This window comes from Gekko japonicus, unplaced genomic scaffold (assembly GCF_001447785.1).
Source record: "Gekko japonicus isolate JY-2015 unplaced genomic scaffold, Gekko_japonicus_V1.1 scaffold2188, whole genome shotgun sequence".
Lineage (NCBI taxonomy): Eukaryota > Metazoa > Chordata > Lepidosauria > Squamata > Gekkonidae > Gekko > Gekko japonicus.
In genome coordinates this window covers 39,878-47,360 of record NW_015159780.1, presented here as the reverse complement: position 1 = coordinate 47,360, position 7,483 = coordinate 39,878, and positions in this window count along the sequence as shown.

Genomic DNA, 7,483 nt, shown 5'->3' with positions numbered 1-7,483 from the left:
GACCTAAACTAACATTGGCTTACACAAAAGCATGTGATTTCCTGTAACAACAAAACAGACATTTAACCCAATATATACTGAGTGTTTTTATCTTGTAACACCCAACATGTAGCTTGACTGCGCTTCCCACCAACTCCCTTTGACTCCAACGGAACTGACTCCCCAGGGAATGAGCTGAATTTCCTAGTCGTCCAGGGACTTGAAGGCACTTGATGCTTACTTGGAAACACTGGTTAAGCCTAAGTAGTTTGAGTGCCTGTGATTGGCCCCAGGTCGCCCAACAAGTTTCCATGGCAGAGTAGGGATTCGAACCTGGGTCTCCCAAATCTCAGTCTGACTGGGATTAAGTTAAATTAAATTAAGGCGTCAGACTGGGATTTGGGAGACCCAGGCTCTAATCCCCCCTCCTCTTCTATGGAAGCTGGGGCCAATCGCAAGTCCTCAACCTAACCTACCTCAGAGAGGGCTGTTGTGAGGATAAAACGGAGAAGAGGCGGACACTGTAAACCGCTTTGGGTCCCCCTCGCGGAGAAAGGCGGGGTATAAATGAGTTCAGTAAATCGACATAATACAATCCAAGCCCAATGGCCACCTCTTGGGAAGCATGAATTCAAGGGGGGCTTACTCCCAAGCAGTGTTCCCTATAAGTTGAGTGAGTGTGAGCCAGCTCACAGTTTTTTACCCTTCGGCTCACACGTTTTTGTCTTAGCTCAGGAAGGTGGGCTCCCGAGCAAACTAATCGATGCAGTGGCCAAATCCCCTGCTCACAACTTTAATGCCAGCAGCTCACAAAGTCGAATTTTTGCTCACAGGACCCCACGGCTTAGAGGGAGCCTTGCTCCCAAGTAAAGATGTTGCAGCCCTGGAGTTTCACTGGAGTCCTGGAGTGGGGAGTCGTGTCAGCTGGAGTTTCACCAGTTCCACGGAAGGGAAAGACGGCGTCCTTTACTCTTAAACAGGCCAGCCCCCCCCCATGACCCTGGTTTCAGGTCTCCTGAAGAATAAATTCCTTACTGTAGGGATTGTGCGCTTTTATTTATTTATTGTTTTCAAAGGCAGGGATGTGACCTAAATTTATTCCAGGGTTGTGGCGGCGGCGGCGAGAATCAGAGGAGAGGCCTGGTCCCAGACACTCTGTGTGTCTGTGCTTGTGTGTGTCTGTGTGTGCGTGCGCGGATATTTTCCTATCCCGAAAAGAGCCCGATCCCAGACCCGGCTCAGAGGTTAAACCCAGCTGAATCTCCTAATAACCGAGGGTAACGTCGCACCTTTCCTAGCTAGGCCGCGATCCTGAAGATCCTTCGCTTGCTACCCCGCGTTGAGGCGCTCCAAGAGCGGCCTTCTGTTTCCGACGCTTCCCAGACACTCTGTGTGTCTGTGCTTGTGTGTGTCTGTGTGTGCGTGCGCGGATATTTTCCTATCCCGAAAAGAGCCCGATCCCAGACACGGCTCAGAGGTTAAACCCTGCTGAATCTCCTAATAACCGAGGGTAACGCCGCACCTTTCCTAGCTGGGCCGCGATCCTGAAGATCCTTCGCTTGAAATGCCTTGGAGTTCCCTTTCGAGAGAACCTGTTTACAACCGAGCGGAGAGTTTAGGGGGCTCACAGTGCATCGTTCTGGGCGGACTGGGGATGGGCCTTATCCCTGGAAGAGGAGGAAGGCTTTTGACTTGGGGTTGATTAAGACAGAACTTAAGTCAAGCTGGGACGACTACACTTCTCTGGAGCAGAGAGTTATACTGGCGGCCCAGAGGCTTACTCTGGAATAGTCCATCTCATACGAGTTGGCCTTGTGGAGGCTGTAACAGGTGTTTGCCCGAGAATCTGCCGGTCACGGACTCTCCTGTCAACAGCATGTCTCCCCTTTTCCTGTGACTACTTTTGCAGAAGATCTGGGAGAGGCTTGGGTCTGGTTTTGTTTGCTTTCGATTTTTACGTCTCCCAGATTCTTTAGTGGGAGTGTTTGGCAAATGCTTTTTAAAGTGGCACTGATCTTTATCTCTCCCCCCTCCCCCCCTTTTGTTTTTCACATAATAATCGCTTAAGGAATTATCCCGAAGGTCCAGAGAGTCCCTGCGCGGTTTTATCCGCATCCTCTCTGCTTTTGGGGGAGTGGGGGGGGTGGAGAGAAACCGGAGAGCCCTTGAATTATGGGGTGAACCAGCGCTGGAAGGAATAGCTCCTTAGCCTCCCCCCCCTCCCCGGTTGTTACTTGTAATACTACCACTAAGCGTGGCAATCGAGCGCTTTGCCGGACGCACAGGAACAAAAAGCAGATTAAATACTTTCAAGCAGCATTTTTTTTAAAAAAGACCCTAAATGTGAATGGGCGCGGATTAGTTTTTCTCCAGCGTGGATCTATTTGCACCGCACTCCTCTTTCTCCTTTCCTCAACCACACGGGCTCACAGAGTTACCTTTATGCCGCCGCCCCCCCCCCCCCCCCCCACAACTTTTCTTGCAAGAAAACTTTTCATCTAGTCCTTGGAGAACCGGCAGTGCGTTTTGTCTGGCCTCCAGAAATGGGGGCGCTGATTTAAGATCTACAAAAGACGCCGTCCACATTCTCCAGACCCCTCCAAAATATATCTGGGCTGTCTGTGTTGGTAGGAGAACAAAGTCTGAGTCCAATGGCACCTTTAAGACCAAGGTGCCTCTGGACTCCGACTTGGTCCGGCTGCTTCAGACCAACACGGCGACCCACCTGAATCTGCGTCGGTAAACACAGCATAAGCACAAGTGTCGCGCCAGCCGATGGAATGCGATGCAAGGTAGGACTCGCTCGCCTAACCGTCAGGGAGGTCTAGTTCGTAATAACCGCGCAGACACCCCCCCACACACACAGACACCCAAGCGAATGCGAGATGAACGAGATGGTCTATTAATTCTGAAGTGACGGGCTAAAGACACATTAGCGGGCGTCACTGCGGTGATGTAATTATATTAGATCTGCGATATTGCCCTCGTTAGCCGGGAAAGGCCTCCAGGGATACCTTTGCTTGCTCGTTTCGCTTATAAAGGTGTGGATGTTTTTGTTTTTGTTGTTGCCTTTAAGGCCGCAGGACGCGGTGCTCTGATTTGAAAGGGGATTTTAAAAATCCGAATTAGTTCTGATACAGAGTCCTGGATTCTCGGTTCCTCTTTTAACCATCGCTTCTCGATTCCCCCCCCCAAATCCCCCCCCTCTTGTCCTTCCTTCCAGTGGATTTACTGTGTGAATCTGCTTCTGTAAATCTTCCCTCTCCCCCCTTGCTCCTTTTCTCCTCCCCATTCATCCGCATTGTAATTCTTTCTGCATCCATGTAGGAAGTTAAGAGTCCAGTTAGCTCGCTGGGAAATTTTTTTAAAGAGAAATTTGTTTTTTAAGAAAGATTTTCTAAACTTGTATTCAGATTTTTAAAGGGATATTTGTGTACGCATTCGCCTTTTTTGGGAGGGGAGTCTTCTTTGGGTAATGAAATCAAAACTTTCCCTCTCGCAAGTTGACATTTCGGGGGAAATTGAGTTATCAAGGCAGTAATTATTTCACAAGGAGATAAAAAATTCTTCCTAGCCCCCAACTGTCAAACAGAAGAGACTCTTTTCAGAGTTTTCTCTTTCCCCCCCTCTCCCCTTCAAATTACACATTTTTAAAGGGGGGGGCAGGGCAGAGCTCTCCCTAGCCAAAGAGCCCGTGAGTGGTTAAACAGAGCCCTCCCCCCGCCCCCACCCCAATACTGGTGGTCGTCAAACTCTGCTAATTAACAATGCTGAGAAATTCCATCTTAACAAGGACATTCTCTGAGTCTCCGCCGGTTCCCTGCCGCTCGCCTTCATTTCCATAAGAAGATTAGAAGTGCAGGGGAACACACTCAAATGCAGATGTAGAAAAGAAGGGTTTTTAACGAGCATCATAATAGTAAGATGCTTGGCTAGTTCCCGCCTAATTGCTGCAAGTTAAACCTCTATTTGCAGCGAAGGACCCCCCTAAAAAGGGGGGGGGAGGTTGCAGTCTTTCCATCTCCCCCAAACTGCTCGCTAAGTTTGAAGACTGGAGTTGGGGAAAACGAGAGAGAGACAGAGAGAGAAGGGTACCTCCTCTTCCAACACCCTCATACACACACACCCTTTTTTTATTTGGGCGGGGGACAGGCGAGAATGTGTGCTCCCCAGGGTTTTTCTAAACCGAGTAGTAGTTTAGATCGGAAAGCAAATAAAGACGACTCCAACCTTCAGCTCCCCCTCAAAAGCTCGCTCTCTCTGTCTGTCTTTTTTCCTTTATTGTCCATCACTGGAAAATACTGGAGGGAAACACTGCCTGTTTCGTTGCCATAAATGCCGTCCGTGGCGACGAATGTGCAAATAATCCAGATTAAAACGTCGCTCTCCGGGTTTCCTTTTCCATCATGCCCATCATCATGCACATATCCTGCCCTTGGAGGAGGGGGAAGGGGATTGGAGCGGCGGGGGGTGGGGTGGGGGGAGAGCCGTTAGCTGGACGAGGGCGCTAGGAGAGTGGTCGAGTAGATCTCTCCGCGGGAACTGAGGTTGCTTCCGAGAGAAGCCAAGATCTCTCGACCCATACCTAAGGCCTGGAAAGAAAAAGACTCTGATTTGGTGGTGGGGAGAGAGCCTGGAAAGCGCTATCGCTCCTATCTTATTTTTCTATAGCGCATTATTATGTATGTATGCCGGCGACAGTTCACTGCACTGATAAGGAAAACACGGCTAATTAAAATAAAGCGGTAAATACTCGTGATAACCCAATTGTTAGGTAGCTTCATACCTTATTTAGATGATAAATGCAATTAACAAAGAGCCAAACCAGCCACTTTAACCTCTTAACTGTGTTATTATAGAGCTCAGTGCCAATAATAGGCATCTAGTTATGGAGGTGGGGGGGGGATCTTCACGCAGCCTCCCCCTTCCTCCCCAATCCACACCGGATTACTACAGAGTTCCTTTAAAAAAATTATACCCACCAACCATCAGTGAGCATTGTATTCACACAGACCAAATGACTGCCTTTCAAACCCGCCCCTTTTCTTCGAACTTAATTATCCATAAGATTTTCTCTCTCTCTCTCTTAAGGACGTGATCAAGTATTTATGCTAAAGGGACAACAACAGCCAAGTTAACGTCGGCGTCTGGACCGTTACGTCTGCGTGGTGGGGGAGGGATTCTCTTTCCTTCTGCGTAAGGGCCCCGATCCTCGGTGTGACGCCAGTCAGCCGTAGCAAGAAGGCTGCGTTTCAGATCAGCCGTTGGGAGGATCGCAGCCCGCAGATTTCTTTTTCCTGATCCCTAGATCTCAGTGAGGGCTAACCGGTTTCCTAATAGCGACCCCGTTGAACAAGCTTTCTGTTGATGGAGATAACCAGCGAGGCGCATCGGCCTAATAGTAGCGATAATATATTTTCAACTGTCCAAACACCACACGGTCACTTTTGCAATTGTTGTTATTGTTTGGGGAAGAGGGGAACCCTGTTAACGAAGCGTTCTGTTCACACAGTAAAAAGGGAGAGGTGTTTTCGGAGGGGGGAAGCGGATTGACCAGTAGGGGGCGCACCAACCCCATTCGTAAATCCCCCGGTTCTCAACCAGGGCGCCCTTTCAGCCCTCGCTCCCGATCGTTTGTGTTGCAGATTCATTTTCCCAGCTTTAAAAAAAAAGATCTCAGACCCAGTGACGATTTTTTAAAAAGCGGTTTAACCTTTGTTTAAGAAACGGATTTCGCCTGCCCCGCCGAACTCAAGAAAATAACACTAAGAAATGAAGTTTGCTAAGAGAACTGCTTTTTGAAGTTGACGCAAACTTTTAAAAGGGCAAGAAACAAACGAGGACTCTCATTATTCTGAGGGCTACCCCCCCTCCCCCAAGCAAATGCAACTAAGTGGGTTTTCTTGGCGTGGTCTGAAAGGAGTCTCCCCACCACCCCCCACGCAGAAATGGGGGAAAGCGAAGGGAGGACGAGGGGGGGGGGACTGGGGGGGATCAGGAAATCATCGGTTCTTCCTGCCCCGAGCAGCCGGGAGAGCCGGAGGTGCGTCTCCGGAGAGAAATCGCGGCGTTCAGGGAGTGGGGAGGGGGGAACTGGAGGAGCGGAGGGAGTCCTGAGTGCTGAAGCGTTTTAGAAAGCAGAAATGGCGGGGGGGGTGTGTGGAGGGAGGAGATCGCTCTGCCTGCCTGCCTGCCTGCCTGCCTGCCTGTCTTTGTACTCGAGCGCGTTTTGCAACAAAGATCCCAACAAGAGCCTTCCCAAGTAAACTTCGCCGGCGTTTTGTTTAGCTGCGTGCAAGCGACAGCAAGGCTAACAGAACGAGCTATTTGAGTAACTCCTGTGCCCCCACCTCGCCAGCGCCGAGGATCTCACCTCTGGAACTACTCCCCCCCAAAAGTGGACCGGGGCGCGCGCGCGTTCTCTGGTCTGCCTCCAAATTCCCCTCCAAAATCCAGGCTGCACCTCTTCCCCTCTTCCCCTCTCTTCCTCTGTCGCCTCTCGCCCACCTCTTCCTCCTCCTGAGCTTTCCTAGCCACTCTGGCGTGTGAGAAAGGAGGGCCTGGCTTTTCAAAACTGCCGAAAGGAGCGTGGGGGGGGGGGAATGCGCGGTGCATCGAGGTGTCAAGATGGTCTTCCTTATGGGTCAGGTATTCTCTCATTTGGAGGAGAGGAGGGGGGGAGAATCCACGCGAGCTGGGAAAGGGCGTTTGTTGGTTTCAGGTGGGATTCTCTGGTTGGAAGTAGGGTGTTCTTTCAGGCGAGATTCTCTGGTTTGGAGTAGGCTGAAGAGGACGGAGGCGATCAGATGTTTGGCTGGGGGAGGGGAACTCGAGAGGCCAGCTCGGCGTGGTTGTCAGGCGGGCAAGTGGGGGGGGGAGGGGCGCCAACAGCCTAGAGGGAACTTGGCGTCGGTCAGCCAAAGAAAGCAGAAGCCATCTCCTCGTTACTCGGAAGTAAACCCCGTGGGTCACAAGGGGACAGACGACTTTAGGGCTGCCACATAAGGCCTATTTGCATGGGTTGCAGCTTGAATCCTGAATAGCGTTGCTGAATCCCCTCTACGGAGCCTGCCTTCAAGTCATTGCGCCCAGGATCGCAGGCTTGGAGGTCAACAGGGCGAAGCAGGCCCCGTTCTGGCGCTCAAGTGGCTTGCGGACCGCGCTTTCCCCGCCCTGCCCTTCGCGCTTTCCCCGCCCTGCTTGGCTCCTCCGCACAGTAATCTGTTGGGAAGGCAGGGCCCCCGTGTGCCACAAGCCTCGTTGCCAGGTGAACAGAGGTGCGGAGCCAGCAGGGGCTGAGGGAAACCGTAGTCGCCTGACGACTGGGTGACTAGGAAATCTTGCGGATCGAGGCCTGAGGGAGGGCCCTTCCGGGCTTCCCGTGCAGAGATCTTTCTGCGGAAGGAACTATTATGAAACGATTTCGAGCAGCACACTGGAGTGGGGGAGAGGGAGACAAGACTCTGCCCTCCTTGGATTCGTGGCGGTTTGCGCTCCGGGAGGA